The sequence below is a fragment of the Mustela lutreola genome, chromosome 5 (genome assembly GCF_030435805.1).
Source record: "Mustela lutreola isolate mMusLut2 chromosome 5, mMusLut2.pri, whole genome shotgun sequence".
Classification (NCBI taxonomy): Eukaryota; Metazoa; Chordata; class Mammalia; order Carnivora; family Mustelidae; genus Mustela; species Mustela lutreola.
Window position 1 is genome coordinate 136,199,487 of NC_081294.1, and position 20,462 is coordinate 136,219,948.

The following is a 20,462-nucleotide window of genomic DNA, read 5'->3' on the forward strand; positions in this document are numbered from 1 at the left end:
ATGGCAGGGGATTTGTGCCTTTTTTAACACCTGTCAAGAAATCTGAACCTCCTTGGCTCCGACGGGTCTCACACACAGTACCGTAAACGATCTCTCCTGGGTGGCATGGTGCACGTTTGGTCCATTTCTGGAAACGGCTCCTGACCTGGTGTCACTAGCATTTGACCTGACAGTTTTAGTAACGTCAAGAGCGAACACAACAGATGGTTTCATTTCACTGCAGATGTCTCTATTATTATCAACCCTATGTTTCAGGAGGTAGGTAACTACTTCATAGGGTATCTTGGCAATAAAATAAATAAATAAATAAATAAATAAATAAATAAATAACAGTATATAATGGGGATGCCTGGGTGGCTCAGTGGGTTAAAGCCTCTGCCTTCGGCTCAGGTCATGATCCCAGGGTCCTGGGATCGAGCCCTACATCAGGCTCTCTGCTCAGCAGGAAGCCTGCTTCCCTTCCTCTCTCTCTCTACCTGCCTCTCTGCCTACTTGTGATCTCTGCCTGTCAAATATATAATAAATAAAATCTTTTAAAAAACAGTATATAATGTACTTAGGACAATATCTTGACACGTACTAAGTACTCAATAAATGCTACCTCTTGTTATCCCCAATTTACAGATAAGAAAACCAAGGCACCCAGAGCTGCTTAAAGTTCCAGGCTTAGTAAGTGTCAGGGCAGAGGCGAGCCCAGGCAGGCAGTCTAACTCCAGAGCAGGAGCCCTTAAACACGACAGTATCCTTCTACCACAGCAGAAAGGGAACCACAACGAAGCAATTTGTGGTTTAGGGAATGACTCATTATTCTGTCCCAGACTTTCTGTCAGAGGTCTGAGAATTCCTGTGGTAGTTTTAAAAACACATCTGCAGATTCTTTGGTGTACCTCTCACCAAGAGATGGAGTCTGTTTGCCTCCCCCTTGAACCTGAGGGGGCCTTTATGATTCTCTTAACTTCTGATGCCAGGCTAAAAAAGACACTGCAGATTCCATTTGGCTCTCTCCCTTGGGACAAGATCCTTGGAAACCCTGAACTACCTTAAAAGAAATTTGTCCAGGCTAAGCTGCGATGCTGGAGAGACCACGTAAAGACAGAAAGAAATACCCAAGGAACCTCTGTTTGAGCCTTCCCAGCCCAGGTGCCAGACCCCAGTGAATGAGAGAGGCTTCAGATGATTCTAGACCCTGAACAAAAATTGTCCAGCTGAGCCCAGACAACCCCCAGAGATACAATGGCAATAATAAAAGGATTGTTGTGGCTTTAAGCCACTAAGTTTTGAGGTCATTTGTCATGCAGCAATAGAACCAGAAGAAGTCCATATGTCTTGAAACTGTCTGCCAGGTCAGAAGGAAGCTGTTTTTGCTCCCTTCTCTCCCCTCTCTGCCCCATCCACTCCTTCCTACTTCAATTCTTTTTAATTCTGTAAGTCCCCAGGACTTCAGGGCACTTATAATTCATGCAGTGAAAAGATGTCATCTTAGAAAAATTCTATCAATATATACAATAGTATTTGCTTAAAAGATGCTACTGTCAACACAAATATTCTTGGCTACCATAGAAGGATCAATGTTCAAGCTTCTAAAAAAATGAATATTTCATATCTTTATTTTTCTAATTTTTCACAGAATAAAACTTTTATTACTGTTTGTCAGTATAGCCAAACAGGAGCTGTTACCCTTAAAACCTCCTAGACAACTGATGGTTTGGAGGTTAAAAAAAAGAAAGAAAGAAAGAAAGCATTTTTCTAAATACATATGTATTGAGGGACTGGAAATACAAAGATTTTCCAGGATTCAAGTAGATCTCTTCATAACCACACTCCATATATACAGAAAGCAGAATGTAAACCTCAACCAATTATATTTCAAAGCAAAGAATGTTTTTCTCCTGAGAGAATATGTGCATGGCAGCTCCGGAGGTTTAAATTTAAACCATCTTGAATTAAATCTGAACACACAAAAAGTGGATCTTGACAAATTTCCTAAACAACATTTGCTCATGCTTGGGTAATTCAGAAATGGCTGAACAGATAGATTCAACCTTCCAGAAGAGAATTTGCTTCTGAGCTGATATGAAGCATATGAAATTTCAGCTGAAAAGGTTACTAGGAGAGGGAGAAATTTGTAAGACATTGAAAATAGAGATGCCAGATGAATATAAAGATGATAAATGTAAAGCAGGAGCTTGGAATGAGAGCAATACCCAAGGCCATAAATCTAACAGTACTGGTTATGTCATAATTTCAAAGGTTTTATGTATTTATCTGAGATGAGTACGTAGCTCAACATCGTCCTTATCCAGTTTTTTTTTCCTTCTCAGATTCCTCTTGGTTATAATAACAGTTCATATTTTTGTCATACATTTCAAAATACACTGCATACATTATAAGATATACATCCTCTATATCTAAAGTCACCAGTTAAAACAAATAAAACCATTGCAACACTGTGCAAACTTAATTACCTGGCACTTGCCTTTCTGAATTCTGTTTACCTAAATTAGGACCACCTGCACACCCGCCCCACTCCCTCCATGTCCTCTGCCCAGTTTTTATGAGCCCAGCTAAGCTTCTATATCCCTCAAGAAGCCTTCCTTTACCTCCCCAGGTCACAATGATGTTCCAGAGCTCACTTAGCTTGAAGCACACATTTTGAGGATGGAATCATTAGAATCATATAGTTTGATGGTGATCTGATTCCCCTTCCCACATACCATTTACTTATTATCAAATGAAGCTGTAAATTCCTGAAAGAAAACAGTAAGGTGAAGTTGAAGGAACCTAATTAACTTTTATTAAGCCCTTACCACAAATCAGTAAGCACTGATTTAAATGTTTAAATGCCATATTTAATACTATTGAGTAGGGAAAGTATTTATCATTCTTACTTATGGGGTAGGGGGTGGCAAGTGAGAGGAAGCAAATCCAAAAAATTTAAAAGTAGCATGCCCAAGTAAAGAGTCAGTTCCCAATGGACTAACAGCTGAGGGTTGTCTTCTGACAGCACACTTGGTGCTTAGAAGCCTGGCAACAAGTCCTGTCTTGAAGGGAGAACTGTATGGTACATTTCCATGTTCATCACACATCATTCCTTGAGCCAGTGGATCCACTTCATATATATTTGGGGAGCCACTCCTTCAAGACCCTGGTGGGCCTCCCTTTCAGGGGGAATCTTAGAAGAGAAAGTTTGGGGGAGAAAATTACAATCCCCAGCATTGCTGTAGGTCTTAGGATCCCAAAGGCTACTCATTGTCTCTCTCCTCCACTAGCAAGTCTAGATGCCTTCACCCTCAAGAGCTGGTGCAGGCTGTTTACTTGGTGACACAACCCAGATTCTCATTTCTGATTGCTGCACTTATTCATTGACTGTTAGAACTGAAGGGAGAACAGAGGTTCCCAAATAAATCACCTGCATGCTAAACATAGTCCTCTTTGCCTCAATCATGTAATTACAGCACTGCCTCTTCTTGCTGATCAGTGTCAATTATCTCAGGTGAGATAGTGACTCCTCTTGCCTACTGATATCTCTCGCTTGGTGGAGGTGTTCTTCCATGAGAGAAGAGAAATTCTAATTCTGCTGAGACACGAGCCTTGGGACAAGAGGCCCAAATTTCCCAAATGGATCGTTTCCCAACAGGGAGTTAAGTATGGTCACTCCTGCTTCCACCCTTTTGGTTTTTAGACCCATGTGGACTCCTTATAGGGGATGGAACACTATATGAAGTCTTTGATTCAACATATATGCTGTGCCCTAGAGGGTGGTTCACCATCCTCACAAAGTATCACCTTCAAGATAGAACTTCAGGGGTGCCTGCATGGCTCAGTGGGTTAAAGCCTCTGTCTTTGGCTCAGGTCATGGTCCCAGGGTCCTGGGATTGAGCCCCGCATAGGGCTCTTGTTCAGCGGGGACCCTGCTTCCCCCTCTTTCTCTCTGCCTGACTCTCTGCCTACTTGTGATCTCTCTCTGTCAAATAAATAAATAAAATCTTTAAAAAAAAGAAAGAGAGAGAGAGAGAGAGAACTTCAGCTGTGCTTCCAGGAGGCTGTTCCACTTTTTCCAGAAGCTTCTTGGTGGTGCAGTATAGGATATGACCAGTGGGTCCCCTGATCATGAGCATTCTTACATTTTAGGTAATGTGGGTTACCAGATTTTACATAGTGCTTTATGGAATTTCTTGTCAACAGAGTAACACTCTGGACAGTAATATTGGCTGAAGTCCTGCAGATATGAAAAGCAAACCTATAGCAGGAGTGTGTGTCTAGTGTGAGCATGAATTGCTCGCCCTTTCAGAAGAGAAGTGACCCCATGTACTCAAGTTGCCATCTAATATCAGTTAGTCTCCATATTGGGGGCCCAGCATTAGTCTCTGTTAATGGCAGGTGGGATATTTGGTAGCACCAGCAGTGACATCAGCCTTGTTAAACTGGTGCCCATGTTGTTGGACCCCTGTATAGCCTCCATTTCTGTCACCAAGACTACTTTATTCTATGCCCATTGTCCTGGCACTGGGGTGACGGATGACAGGGTCTGGCTGACATATGAGCCATTTTGTCTAGTTGGTTGTTTAGTGCCTCTTCTGTGGCAGATGCTCTTTGGTGGAGTTTAATATACGATAGCAAAGTCTACACAATTTTCACCCTCAGTCTTATGTCCATTCACCTGTCTCTACCCAGTCATTCTTGTCTCCCTATGCTTCCATTCTTCCCCCTTTCAAGTTCCTGTCCAGCTGGCTAAGCCATTTGCCACTATGAGTCTCTATATATTCTAATTTTGGGGTCATTTCTCTCTATACAAAGTGGATGACAACTTGAGGATCTGCCCATTAGGAGTATTTTCACTTGCCACAGTTTTGTTTCTCAGGGAAGCATACCCAGAGAAAGAATTTGGTGTAGAATATCTAGTAAGGAATGTGCTGGGATAGAATGTGGGGAAAAAAGAGAAAGGAAGCAAGATTGAGCAGCAAGAAAAGTACAGCTGAGTATATGATGACAGTCTTAGAAGATGGGATACGGAGCTTTAGAGCTAAACTGATCTTGTCTTATGTTGGCCTGTCATGGCTGGGCATTTATATCTCCATCTCAACCAGTCACTGGATACAACCCGCTCCAAGAAGGTTGTGACTCTGGTCAAGGAGTATCTTTGAGGCTGAACCAATCCCTAAACAGTTTGACAGATAAAGGCTGCCACTGACAGCCCTCTGACAGCAGAAGGCAGAAGCCACAAGCCCTTTCTTAAAGGGGAATCAAGTGGCACATCTTCACAGAATCAGATAGCCTGAGGTCAAACCCTGACTACACTGGTTACTTCCTGGGTGACCTTGGAAAAATTACTTGACCTCTCTGAGTTTCAGTTTCCTCATCTGTGAAATGGGGGTATTACTTATTTCCTAGGGAACCTGTAAAAATTCCAGGATATAATTCATGTAAAACACATTATATGGATCACCAGAAAAAGCCCAGTAAAACTGAACTCTTATTATTTTTTTCATAAAACTACATCAGCAGTGACCTCTTGGACATCAACTTCAACAATACTTTTCTGGATATGTTCCTCCAGGCAAGGGAAACAAAAGAAAAAATGAACAATTGGGACTACATCAAAATAAAAAGCTTTTGCACAACAAAAGAAATCATCAACAAAATGAAAAGGCAACCTACTGAATGGAAGAAGATATTTGCAAATGATATATCCCATAAGGAGTCAATATCCAAAATATATACAGAACTCATACAACCCAACACCACAAAAACAAATAATCCAATTTAAAAATGGGGAGAGACATTTTCCAAAGAATAGATACAGATAGCCAAAAGACACAAGAAAAGGTGTTCAACATCACTCATCATCAGGTAAATCCAAGTCAAAACCACAATGAGATGTGACCTTACATCTCTCAGAATCTCTAGAATCAAAAAGACGAGGAGTAAGTGCTGGTGGGGATGTGGGATGTGGAGGAAAAGGAGCCCTCATGCGCTATTGGTGAGGGTATAAATCGGTGCATCATTATGGAAAACAGTATGGAGGTTCCTCAGGAAACTAAAAACAGAAGTATCATATGACTCAATAATTACACTTCTGTGTACTTACCTGAGGAAAATGAAAACAATAATTCAAAAAGGTAAATGTACTTCTATGTTTATTGTAAGATTATTTGCAATAGCCAAGGTATGGAAGCAAACCAAGTTTCTATTGGTAGATGAAAAGATAAAGATTATGTGATTGGAATATTACCCAGCCATAAAAAGAATGAGATCTTGACATTTGCAACAACACGGATGGACCTGGAGGGTCTTATGCTAAGTAAATAAGTCAGACAGAGAAAGACAAATACCATATGATTTTACTTACATGTGGAATCTAAAAAACAAAACCAATGAACAAAGAGAAACAGACTCATAAATTCAGAGAACAAACTGGTGGTTGCTAGAGGGGAGGAGTGGGGGATGGGTGAAATAGGGGAAGGGGATCAAGAGGTACAGAATTCCAGTTACAAAATAAGTAAGTCACAGAAATAAAAGGGACAGCATAGAGAATATAGTCAATAATAATGTAATAACGGTGTATGGTGATAGATGGTGACTATAGTTCACCATGGTGAGCACCGAATAATGTGTAGAATTGTCAAATCACTATATTGTACACCTGAAACTAATAATAATATTGTATGTCAACGATACTTCAATAATTAAAAAAAAAAGTTAAAAAAAAAATCTGGATTAAGCTATGCACCACAATATTTCTAAGACCTTTATTGTTGGATAGCTGATATCCTCAGGCCTTTTTAAAAATATTTTTCTTTCTGGGTTTAGATATGGGAAGTTAGCTCTACAGTATTTAGATTCAAATTTCTGGAGAATGGGCCTGGTACTTTCTTTGCACACACAGCACCCAGTGAGAGGCCTGCATTTCTTCTTGTGGCGGGAGGGCGTGGCCAACACAATAGGGAATTGGGGGGCCGGCTGAGCATGAAGCCTCAGCACTGGCTCATTACCTCAGATGGTGGCTGGTTCTCCAGCTCCTTCCTCCCCAGCTGTGGCCCGTTTGGCGGGCTGTGAAGAGGTGCCTGCCCTCTAGCGGACACTTCGTAGTGGTTGGATTTAAATAATCTCTAGTCAAATATCATCTCTTGTTAGGAGCCTAGGTATTCTGGGTTCAGGTAGAGCAACCATACCCTGTGAGGGATCAAACTGGCCGGCAGTGTCGGAACTGGTGAGGCCCAGAACACCAGAGAGAGCCCCAACCCAACCTGTCAGACAAAGACTTTAGGGCAGTGGTTTTCAAACTGTAGGCGGTAAGCTATCTAAGGGTGACAAAATCATTTAGTGGATGATGACAAGCTTTTTTTTTTTTTTTTTTAATGTGCTAGAGACCTATATTACATAACTACATACTGCTTTTTATTTGAGAATGTATGTTTCTTCTGGGGCATAATATACAATGAGTGTGTAGCTGATTGTGTATCTTCCTTAGGGGGGAAGATACTTAAAGCCCGAATTATCACCCTGACACTCAACCCCAAAGCCTTCCTCTGCTTTCCTTTCTTTTGATCAGGAATAGCTTGAGGCATTTCTGTTATTCCTTTGCATTTCATTCATCTTGTATTCATTAGACTTGGGGTAATCAAGAAGAATGCATTTTATTACTGTTGCTTCTGTGCCCCTTCTCCCTTCCAATTGGTGCCCTGGGTGGGCTAAGAAGGCTGGACCGCTCCATTTCTCTCTCCTAGCTGGCAAAATCATCAAGAGTGAACTTATTTGAGACAGGTGGAGCCAATGACAAATTACTAGATGGGCACCTGGGTGGCTCAGTCAATTAAGCATCTGCCTTCAGCTCAGGTCATGATCCTAGGGTCCTGGGATCAAGCCCCATGTAGGTTTCCTTGCTCTGAGGGGAGCTTGCTTCTCCATCTCCCGCTGCCCCTCCCTCCCACTTGGGTGTACTCTCTCTCTCTCAAGTAAATAAATAAAATCTCTTTAAAAAAGAAAAAAAAAGAAATTACTAGAAATCTCACTTGGATCCTCAAATCCAAGGAAGTAGACAGAAATCTAAAGCCAATGTGCAGAGAAAAACAGTGTCAGAAACAAGGGTGAAGAAGGAAAGGTTGATCTTGCAGTGTTGAAATGGGAGGATAGCAGGCAAAAGGGAAGAATCCCCAAAATGAGGAACATCCACAGCAATGTTTCATGATTGGTAAATGAGAAAAGCTAAAACATTCCAATTATTTCCTTATCTACCAATTTACATATTTTAAATGTGCTAGAAGGAATGACAGGGGTATGTATTACATGGGTTATGTATGATATATGTGTATGTATGTAGGTAGGTATGGATACATGGGTGTATCCATTTCCAATTACATAGCTAAAAATTGTGCATTTCAATGTACATATATTTTAATTTTTAAAATGATAATAATTAAGAGTGGGAAGTGTATAAAGGAATGGATGGATCAAGAAAGGCAGATTGTTGATGCTGGGTAAAAAGTACATGGGAGTACATCATACTCTATTTACTCTGTATTTGAAATTTTCCACAATGACCCCAAATGCCTTTAACACTCCTCCTTGTTACTAATCCATCCAAGGGCTAATATGGCCTTTTCTTCATAAACTCAAACCAACATGGGAGCAATGAATTCACTAGACTGTTTCTGTTTTCACATTCCTGGCTGCTCCCAACAGCCAAGTACTGAAGTTGCATTGGATCGGATGGTCCAGGAGGAGCCAATCCACCAGAGTCACACTGGGTCATCAGAAGGGATCTAAGAGACGGAGATGGTGGCTTTGTGTCTGGAACGTGTACTAAATCCAGCATTTCTCCATTGACTCCCTAGAGCTCTCTGAAGTCAGACCTTCCCAGCAACCTGTGAGGGTAGAAGAGACCTGTGCTCATTGTTTCGTTGCACTGGTAATTAAGAAGGCAACGAGATCTCTACCTACCTGGGAAGTACCTGACACTGTGAATTATGAATAGAGAGGGTGAGGTGGCAACAGCTGGCAATTCAACATGTGTGGTTTGCATGAACAGGAAGCCACAAACTAATCTTTGAGGCCCAACACAGCATGAAACCTACTGAATTACTTGCTCAGGGCTAAGAAATGAAAGGCTTGCTGGTGAGAAAATGGCCCCCTCATCTACCTCCTCATTAACAGGCCAGAGAGAGGGTGTGCTGCCAAAGGCTGGTCTTGATGTCTAGAGAAATGAGGTGGAACTGGAGCACTAACATGAAATGGTACAGCAGACAGGTGTTCTAGTCTTGGGTCTTCTAGTAGCTATGCAGTATTGGGCAATCCACCCAGCCAAGCTCTACTTTCATTTCCTCGACTGTAACATGATCTGGCTGATATTTCTAAAACGCCATGATTTATTTGCCGTAAAGTTTCATTTATCCATTATTGGCAAGTTATTGGTAAGGTAGAATTGTCCTTGGCTCATGTGTTACTTAATTCTTGACAAGGGTCCATCTCACAAGCAGAGAATAGTGAGTACTTCTGTGTGGTGATTTAGGGCATAAGGAGATGAAATTCCAAGTTTGCCAACTCCTCACTAGCTATAGCATTTCCTGAAATTACAATAGAAGATATATATATATTTTTTTTTTTTGTATTTTGTATTTTGGAGGTTCCTCTTCAAGAAACCCTATTAAAATGGAATTGCCCCTGGAAGACTACTCAGCCTTTAGCATTGATTTAAAACTGCGGCAAACAGTCCCTTAGATAGAGAGGTCTTGTGGGTAGGTGGAGAGGGCCTGAAGAAGAGTGTGAAGGCACTGATGTGAACCTCGTGCACTTCTGGGGCTCCACTACCCCAAGTGACAGGCCAGTTGGCACAGGAATACAGTTAGGGAATAGTTTGGGGAGACTTGACTCAGTTGCAGTCCACGTGAATTTTAGCACATGACTCCAAAGTTCCTTACATCTGTGTCAGGGACTGAATATCTGAGTCCCCCTCAAATCTATACATCGAAACCCCAAGCCCCAGCTTGATGGAATTTGGAGATGGGGCCTCTGGGAGGCAATTAGGACTAGATGAGGCTATGAGAGTTTCCGTGATAGGATTAGTGCCTTATTGGAGGAGACACAAAAGAGATTCCTCTCCCCCTCGCCATACATACTCTCCCAAGAAAGGTCACATAAGCACAAAGCAAGAAGGCAGCCATCTATAAATCAGGAAGAGAGGGCTCACTGGAACTGGATGCTGCCAGCCATTGATCTGGGACTTTCCAGCCTCCACAACTGTGAGAAAACAAACTCTGGTCCGGTAAGCCACCCAGTCTGCTGGTATTTCGGTTTGGAGGCCCAAGCTGACGAATAGTCTCCTTTTAATCATGTGGGCCCCTTCCCTTCCAGCTTTAGCCATGAGTCAGTTTGTCAAATCAGGCATGAAAGATAATAGGCCCAAAACATGTGGCAAGGGAATATTCTTAAACATTATTCCTCTCCTGGAGACTATGAAGCCGGTGCTGTTGTTTGAGGCATCCAGCAAACTTCTCAGCCCCCGAGCAGTTTTCTGACTACTTTTGGATGATCCCATCAAACAAGGTGGTTGCATTTCCTCAAGGAACACCACTCTATTAACTTGTCTCACAGGTGAAATAGGTTTGCTAACTTGATATGTGTTGGGAAAGTTGGAAAGACTTTTAATGGTTTTTTTTTTTTTCCAATTATCAACAGTTTCAAACATGCTGCAAAAGTAAAGAGTAGTATAAAGAGCCTCCACTCAGACTCAGTGATTGCTTGTGAAGATTTTAAAGAAAAATACACAGTAAGAGATGAAGTATCATATCTGCAAGGTAGTAAGTTGCCATGGGGGAAAGAAACTCATTATTTTGTGAGGTATAAATACACTATTGAACCACAGGAAAACATAGGTAATCCTTCTTTGATGACATGCAAGGGTAAATTTGACCTAAACTTTAAAAAAAGAATTTATTTATTTATTTGTCAGAGAGAGAGAGAGAAAGAGAGAAGGGGAAGCAGCAGGCAGAGCAAGGAGCCCCATGTGGGACTTGATCCCAGGACCCTGGGATCATGACCTGAGCTTGAAGGCAGATGCTTAACCAACTGAGACACCCAGGCGTCCCTTGACCTAAGTTTTAAAAATTGAATTCCTTGACAAAACAAACAAGCAAAGTTAAAAAGAGAGAGAGAGAGACCAAGAGACAGACTCTTAACTATAGAGGAGGAATGATGGCTACCAGTGGGGAGAGGTGGGGGATGGGTGAAATAGGCGATGGGGGCACTTGTCAGGATGAACACTGGGTCATGTGTGGAAGTGTACGACTACATTGTAGATCTGAAATTAATACAGCGTTGTATGTTAACTATACTGGAGGTAAAATTAAATTGTTTAATTAAATAATTAAAACTAGATACTTGAATAAAATGGAAACACTAAATAGTCAGGGATAAACCTTTTTTCTTTCCGTGGGGTTTTGAGGTTTTCTCCTCTTCAGAGGACCCCAGGTAGGAGTTCCTGGCAGAGGACTACATGAACAGACAAACTCCCCGTCTTCTTATCCCAGTTCTCTGAGCCGTCTCCTGAGGGAGAAGCCTAGGGTGTCATTCCCCCAATCTTGCTGCATCCTCCCATCTGATCCTTTTCACAAACACAGTTAAATACTCCAAGTGTCATCATTTCCACACTTGATTTTCAGAGTCTACTCTTGACTGGCATCCTAACAGCATGGTTTCCTTAAAATTCTGCAAGGACATATGCCAGCTGACATATTTATGTCACTCCTATCTTTAAATTCATATAGTGGCACCAGTTCCCGGAAAAGTAAATTTCCCGTGCTACCAGAACAGAGACTAGACTCCCATGGATTAAGTCGTCGGGTCACTCCTTTCTTCCTTGACTCCTTCAGCCCTCCTTCCCTGTTTTTCCAAACCTCTTCTTCCCCTTTTACTGTACATCTCTTTACAATTACATTTACTGGGACGCCTGGGTGGCTGAGTGGGTTAAAAACCTCTGCCTTCAGCTCAGGTCATGATCCCAGGGTCCTGGGATCGAACCCCACGTCAGGCTCTCTGCTCAGCAAGAAGACCGCTTCCTCCTCTCTCTCTGCCTGCCTCTCTGCCTACTTGTGATCTCTGTCTGTCCAATAAACGAATAAAAATCTTAAAAAAAAAAAATAAAATTACAATTACTGGGGCACCTGGGTGGCTCAGTCATTAAGCATCTGCTTTAGGCTCAGGTCATGATCCCAGGGTCCTGGGATCGAGCCCCACATTGGGCTCCCCGCTCAGCAGGAAGCCTGCTTCTCCCTCTCCCACTCCCTCTGCTTGTGCTGCCTCTCTCACTGTCTTTCTCTTTGTCAAATAAATAAATAAAATCTTTTAAAAAAATAAAAATAAAATAAAATTACATTTACTTGTGGGAAGGAACCTATCAAGACTGCCTAAAAGAGGAACTTTTCTTTTAATTCCAGTGTAATCAACATACAATGTTATATCAGTTTCAGGTGTACAATGTTCAACAGTTCCATATACTACTCAGTGCTCATCATGTAAGTGGACTCTTTTTTAAAAAATATTTTATTTATTTATTTGAAAGGTGGAGAGAGACAATGAAAGAGAGAGAGAATGAGAGTAGAGAGGTCAGCAGGAGAAGCACACTTCCTGCTGAGCAGGGAGCCTGATGTGGGACTTGAACCCAGAGCCCTAGGATCATGACCTGAGCTGAAGGCAGAGGCTCAACCAACTGAGCCACCCAGGCGCCCCTGTAAGTGTACTCTTAATCCGTTTCGCCTGATTCACCCCTTCTCCCCTGCCCTCTGGTAACCATCTGTTTGTTCTCTAGAGTTAAGAGTCTGATAAAGAAGATGTGCTACATGTATACAATAAAAATTTACTCAGAGTAACAAAGAATGAAATCTTGCCATTTGCAACAATGTAGATGCTAAGTGAAATAAGCCAATCAGAGAAAGACAAATACCATATGATTTCACACATGTGAAGAGTTTAAGAAACAAAACAGAGAACAAAAGACAAAAAGAGGGACAGAGAGAGAGACAAACCAGAAAGAGGTGTTGCTTTTTCTCTGTCGGTCATTCGCAGCATGGGAGTAAGTGCTCCAGAAGTTACACAATGCATCTGCTAACCTACTGTATTCACATTCAGCAGCTGAGCTTTTTCGTATTTGAGAGATGGTTTAAGAGTGTTCCAGATGTTTTTGAGGCACATCTTGTAAAAATACTCATTAAAATGTTAAACTCTAAGGCTTAAGAGAGCATGTCTATTTACATTTTTCTGTATGAGTACTGAACGTGTTAGTGTTTGATGCTTTGGATAATGATGGGATTATTCTATAATGACATGACAGCGAATAGGAAAAAGAGGAAGAGTACAAACTTGTTGATAGCATCTTCCAGAGAGTCAATTTTTATGACTTTTAAATACAAACACTGCCTCACATGAACCCAATTGCTTCCATCTCAACTTTTATCATGATTACTGCCATTGTTACAGCCGTTGACTGTAGTGTAGTAAAATCAGCCACATTCGAAGCCCAGGACTGAAAGCCAAAGATAGATTTCTAGTACCACCTTGTGGCTAACCTATTAATACACATTTAAGCTGATGACTACATAGCTAGATCTGTAGATACATACACAGAGTAGTGGGAAAATATGCACTTTTTGATGCATATAAAATTACATATGTACCAAATGATAGAGCAGGAAGAAAGTTTACAACTACTTAAACCTCAGGTGGTAGGAACAGATTTCACCTTCCACAGATGCGCAGGAGTTAATTTCTCTTTAATTAACCTAATCTCAGTTAATTCAGGGGCCCCCTAAGTCCATCCCCAGGTTTGCTTCTAAATTCTGGAGGACTTAAAAGGTGTCAAGTCATCAGGAAGTGTGGAAAGGCGTTTCTCATCCTCTGTTGTCAAATAACAGAAGTCACTTGTGTGTTCTTTGTTGCATGTCCCCAGCCACAAGACACCTTCGGGTCTGATGTATAACTGCTGATTCTGCACCCCACCTGCTGGTCTACACCCCACTGGGCCCCACCTGCCTAGGCACACCACACCACCATTCTTTCCTGGCTTGTCTCCCTGGGGCTCCACCTGGGGAAGCAGCACAATGCCATTCTGTTCTAGGATCTCCCAAACCATCCAGAGTGTGTGTTTTGTTCTCTTCTAGGACAGCAGGGCTCAGGCTCCTTTGCAGTGACTCATGGGTGTGTTAGCGTGGGACTCCTTCCTCTCCCAAGTCCCCCTATTTCTCCTTCCCACACCCCCTAGAAACTCTTCTACTCTGTTTCAATAAGTTTGACCTTTTAAATTGTTTAACATTCCACATCTAAGTAATAGTCTGCAGGATTTGTCTTTCTCTGTCTGGCTTATTTCACTTAGCATGATCCATGTTGTAGCAAAAGACAGGATTTCCTTCTTTTTTTACGGCTGAATAATATTCCATTACATATAGAGAGAATACATATAGCACATTTTCTGGATCTATTCATCCACTGACAGACACTTAGGTTGTTCCCATACCTTGCCTATTGTGAATAATGCTGCAATGAACATGGGGGTATAGATATCATTTCCAGATAATGGTTCCATTTCCTTTGGATATATATACCCAGATGTAGGAAAGCTGGATCACATGATAGTTTTATTTTTAACTTCTTGAAGAAACTCCATACTATTTTTCCATTAAGAAACTACAAGACTGGGGCACCTGGGTGGCTCAGTGGGTTAAGCCTCTGCCTTTGGCTCAGGTTATGATCTCAGGGTCCTGGGATCGAGCCCTGCATCAGGCTCTCTGCTTGGCGGGGAGCCTGCTTCCCTTCCTCTCTTTCTGCCTGCCTCTTTGCCTACTTGTGATCTCTGTCTGTCAAATAAATAAATAGAATATATATATATTTTTTTAAATGGAAGAAACTGCAAGATTGAGCTATAAGACCCCATTCTAGAAAAGTAGCAGGCCTCTCCATAGTGGATCATTGTGTTCATATTTGTGAAGGACACTGAGAATAAGGCAAGGCAGGCTTTTACTCACTGCAGCCCCCAAGCCTTCAGCATCAATGCCGAGTCATCCATTTCTCAAAGGAGGGCCTGTCTCCTCAGGCAAGAAAGCTCAATGAGGGCCATGATCTTTGCAAACTATAGAATATTGTGTATTGGCAATCCTAGGATCTGAGATTTTCCAGCCCAAAATGATGCCATTTCCCTCACACCCTCTCCTCTGGCCTGGCCTATGGGGGTCTAGACCTAGGATACTCCCAGATTTCCTCTCCTAGATGCAGGTACATGTGCTCACTGGAAGCTGATTCCTCTAGAAACTTGTGGGCCATCAGTGTTGCCCTCAGGACAGCTTCACCATCACCTACCTCCCCATTTCCCCAAGAATACCAAATCTACCTTCACATCAAGTCCATCCTCTTTATCCTTCTCTATATTGGCAAGCTGGTGAGTGTGGCAGGCAGGAAGTCCACAGTTTCAGGGGCTTACCATCTCAGTCCTTGGGGTCAGAAGGGTGCAGCAGGTGGTGTCTACTGAGGAGGGCTAGGGCTCCCACAGGAAGTAAGCATACAGAGATGAGGATGAGAGGGAACCCCAAGAGGGAATCACTCTGATCTCAAATCATCCCTTCTTTCCCTGACATCCCTAGGGTAAAGACCAAGCTTCGTAAAAAGTGAAATTCAGAGCTGTTCTGCATCTCAGTGTTCCAGGCTCTCCGTTGTCACCTCCCACCAACACAGAACTTCTAGTAACAGCTTGTCTCAAACACTGAGTTATACCTCTGTTTCTCTGCACATGTTGCCCCATCCCTTCTATCTTTCGAACATGGAACTCCATGCAAGCAAGGTCCTCATCTGGTGTTCAGCATCCGGAGCAGGGCCAGCCCCAAGTCAGTGAGTGCAAAGAACCATACTGCCAGTTCAGGCCCACACTTGGGCACTGAAGCTGGGTTTCTGGCAGGTTCATGGAGCCAGGGTCCCTCACCGCCACCTTTGGCTTCTCTGTTTCCTAGACCGTTCACTTGGACGTGTAGTTGGGTGAACATACTAATGATTATGTGGAATTTTCAGCCAACAACAAGCTGACCTGCAGCATCAGTGCAGGCAACAGCTGATGAAGCCGGTGGGGTACACAGAGCAGATCCAGAAGGAGCAGGAGTACTGGAGGGTGAGGGGTGTGGCTGCACCAGTTGGGACAGGGAATGTGTAACCTCCCAGGGAGAGAGTCTTCCAGCTCTTGAAGGAAGGGGATGGGATTCAGTCCTAGCGAGGCACCTTTTTCATTCTCCCCTAGCATGGTGGCAAAAGAAGCACTTCTGGCAGACCAGCAAGAACACCAGTCAGTGGGTGCCATTGTGGTCCATTCTACAAACCTCATCCTGGGATCTGGCAGATGCAGCACCTCAAGAGCCTTCCTTAAAGCTAAGAAGCCATTGTAGATGGGCTCCAGAGACCTCGCATCCACTCACTACCCTTCTGTGAACTGATGGGGAGTGGCCTGGTCTGGTCTATCTCTTGCCTTTTCCCACCACACCCAACCCCACAGGGCTTCCTTGCTCCCTTCAGGGGGACTGAGGATCTCTTTGAACTGGTTTCTCTGCCAGCACTGGGGAGAGGTTGGGTTTCCAGCTGGAGACACTTGGATGAAGCAGCTGTGGGCTCCTTTGTGATTCCATGATACTAAGCAGGAAAAGGGTAAAGGTCCTCCCAACCCCTGTCTTAAACAGGATGGATGAACTGTCTCAAAAATGGAGAAATAAGAGGGAAAATAAGTTGCTTTCTAACCTAAACGTTTACTGCCTCCCACTCTGCAATTAATTCTGGTGCTTTATGTGTCTAACCAGATATTAACATGAAGCCTTGCATGCATTGGTGGGTGACTGATCCCAGAACAGTTGGGGTAAAGGGATGTGCCCCAGGAAGCCTTGGCAACATGTGGAGAGCCCTTTCCAGAAATCTACTTTGGGCGCAACTCTTGGATACCCTGAGTGCTTGTCATGATCTTGTGCCTGTCTCTGGGTTCTCTTCAGATTCATGTGCTCTTCCACTCCAGTCAGCCCAACTTGTGGGTTCTTCCAGGAGATCAGATGAGCATGTTGGTTTTCCTACTATTTTTCGGTCAAACTGGGTCTCTACGATGTCATTGGTTAATTTTTTCCAGGAGATGCTCACTTTCATAGGGTTTTAAATCAGTTTCCATTACATTTAACATGGTCTGTAACTCAATCTTCACATGTGCACATAGGTGTAGATGACCAGGCGTCCATGTCCCCATTGCTTCTGCCTGATCTTGCCCACATTTTATCAAGACGGTGCTGGTTGCCCTTTTGGAATATAGTCCTCTCATTAGAATTTAACATTTTCTGTTATAAAGAAATTCACTGGTTGGTACTCTCAACAAAATCAAGTCCAAAGTGTCAAGGCCAAGGATGTCACTGAAGGGAGATTCCACATGAGGAGAGGGAGACATGACAGCCCCAGCTCTTGGCTCCTGAGATACACTCACTTTTGGGATATTCTTGAGGGATACTGCTCATTTGTGAATCTAGTTACAATGTCTCAGGAACTTACCTGATGGCTCAGGGAGAAGGGCAGAAACCATTGGAGAGTAACCTCTGATCAGAGAATTTGACCTTAGAGTCCATATCCCTCACCTGAAGCTGAGAGTGGGATGCTCTGCTCTCCACTGCAGGGGAAACACAGTGACCCAGACAGGCACATTCTTGCCCACAGAGCCTGTGATCTGACACCAAATGAGGCAGGAGGTTGAACAAGACATAAGAGTGATGCATGTTTCCAAGAAGGACATAGGCCAGGGACAACATGACAGGAGTCCCAGCGTAGTCTAGATGGTCAAAGAAGTCAACTTTTTAGAACCAAGACTCTTAATAGGAGTTAGGCAAAAGACAACTGCTCTGGCCAGAGGATAGAGCACATAAGGAAGCCCTGCAGTAAGAAGATCTTTCAGAAGAAACTTTGCAGGCCAGAAGAAAGTGGCATGATGTATTGAAAGTGTTGAAAGGAGAAAATCTGCAGCCAATAATACTCTCTCCAGCAAGGTTATCATTCAGAATAGAAAGAAGAGATAAATGGTCTTCCAGACAAACAAAAGTTAAAGGAATTCATGACCACTAAACTGGCCCTGTAAGAAATGTAAGGAGGACTCTGTGAGTGGAAAACAAAAACCCTAAGTAAACATAAGAAAAATGGAAAACACAAAGATAGTGAAAATAAGTATATTTGTAAAAATCAGTCAAGAGAATCATAGAATAAAAGGATATAAAATATGATAATATCTCAAACATGGAGGCGAGAGGAGCAAAAAATGAGTTCAAAATTAAGTGACACCTTAATATAAACTGCTGTATGCAAAAGATGTTATACATAAACTTAATGGTAACCACAAATCAGAAAACAGTAATAGATACAGAAAAAGTAAAGAGTAAGGAATCCAAGTATATCACTAAAGAAAATCAGCAAACCATAAAAGAGAGAAAGAGAAGGATCAGATAAAAAAAACTACAAAAAAACAACCACAAAGCAAAACACAAGATAGCAATCAATATATACATATCATCAGTTACTTTGAATGTAAATGGACTAAATGCTCCAATCAAAAGACGTAGGTGACAGAATGGATAAAAAAAACAAGACACTAGGGGCACCTTGGTGGCTCAGTGGGTTAAGCCTCTGCCTTCATCTCGGGTCATGATCTTGGGGTCCTGGGATCGTGCCCCACATCGGGCTCTCTGCTCAGCAGGGAGCCTGCTTCCCCCGTCTCTCTCTGCCTGCCTCTCTGCCTACTTGTGATCTCTCTTTCTGTCAAATAAATAAATAAAATCTTTAAACAAAACAAAACAAAACAAAAAAACCAAGACACTATATGCTCCCTGTGAAAGACTCATTTAAGTTTTGAAAGACACCTGCAGATTGAAAGTGAGGGGATAGAGAAACATTTATGCTACTCTAGCTTTCTTTTGACACCCATTTGTAATACTTTTTTTTAAGATTTTTTTTTTTAATTTATTTGACAGAGAGAGATCACAAGTAGGCAGAGAGGCAGGCAGAGAGAGAGAGAGAGAGAGAGAGAAGCAGGCTTCCTGCAGAGCAGAGAGCCCGATGCAGGACTTGATCCCAGGCCCCCGAGATCATGATTTGAGCCGAAGGTAGCAGCTTGACCCACTGAGCCACCCAGGTGCCCCCATTGTAATACTTTTATCAGAAAAATAGAATTTGAAACAAAGTCTGAAAAAAATAAAATTAAAAAACAAATTCTGCAAAAAGAGACAAAGACACTATATAATAGTAAAGGGAACAATCAAACAAGAAAATATAACAATTGTAGATATATATGCACCCAACATGGGAGCAGCCAATTATGTTAATAAAAAATGTAACGGAACTAGTCTTTAGTAATACAATAATAGTAAGGGACTTTGGGGCACCTGAGTGGCTCAGTTGGTTAAGCATCCAACTCTTGATTTCAGCTCAAGTCATGACCTTGGGGTTATAGGATCAAACTCTGCATTGGCCTCCAAGCTCAGCAGGGAGTCTGCTTGAGATTCTCTCTCTCCCTCTGTCCTTCCCTGCCCCACACTCTCTCTCTCAAATAAATAAATATTTTTTTTAAATAGTAGGGGACTTTTAACACCCCACTTATATCAATGGACAGATGATCCAAATAGAAAATTGACCAAAACAAAACAAAACAAAACAGTGGTTTTGAATGACACACTGGAACAGATGGGTTTAACAGATAAATTCAGAACATTCCATCCAACCACAGCAGAATACACATTTTTTTCAAGTGCATATGGAACATTCTCCAGAATAGATAACCTATTAAGCCACAAAGCAAGCCTCAACAAATGCAAACAGATAGAAGTCATACCATGCATCTTTTCTGGCCACAAAGCAATGAAACTAGAAATCAAGCACAAGAAAAAATCTGGAAAGACTACAAATATAAGGAGGTTAAATAACATGCTACTAGGCAATGACTGGATCAGCCAAGAAATAAAAAAAGAAATTAGAAAGTACGTGGAAACAAATAAAAATAAAAACACAATGGTCCAAAACCTCTGGGATGCAGCAAAAGCAGTTCTTAATTTTCTTTTTTTGAAAGGTTTTATTTATCTATTCGACAGAAAGAGAGATCACAAGCAGGCAGAAAGACAGTCAGGGAGAGGGGCAGGCTCCCTACTGAGCACAGAGCCAAATGCAGGGCTCGATCCCAGCACCCTGAGATCATGACCTGGAAGGAAGAGACTTACCCCCCTGAGCCACATAGGCATCCCAGCAAAAGCAGTTCTAAGAGGAAAGTTTGTAGCAATACAGACCTACCTCAAGAAGCCAGAAAAATCTCAAAAAAACAACTTAAACTTACACCTAAAGGAGCTAGAAAAAGAACAACACATGAAACCTCAAACCAGCAGAAGGAATAAAATAATAAAGATTAGAGCAGAAATAAATGACATAGGAACTAAAAA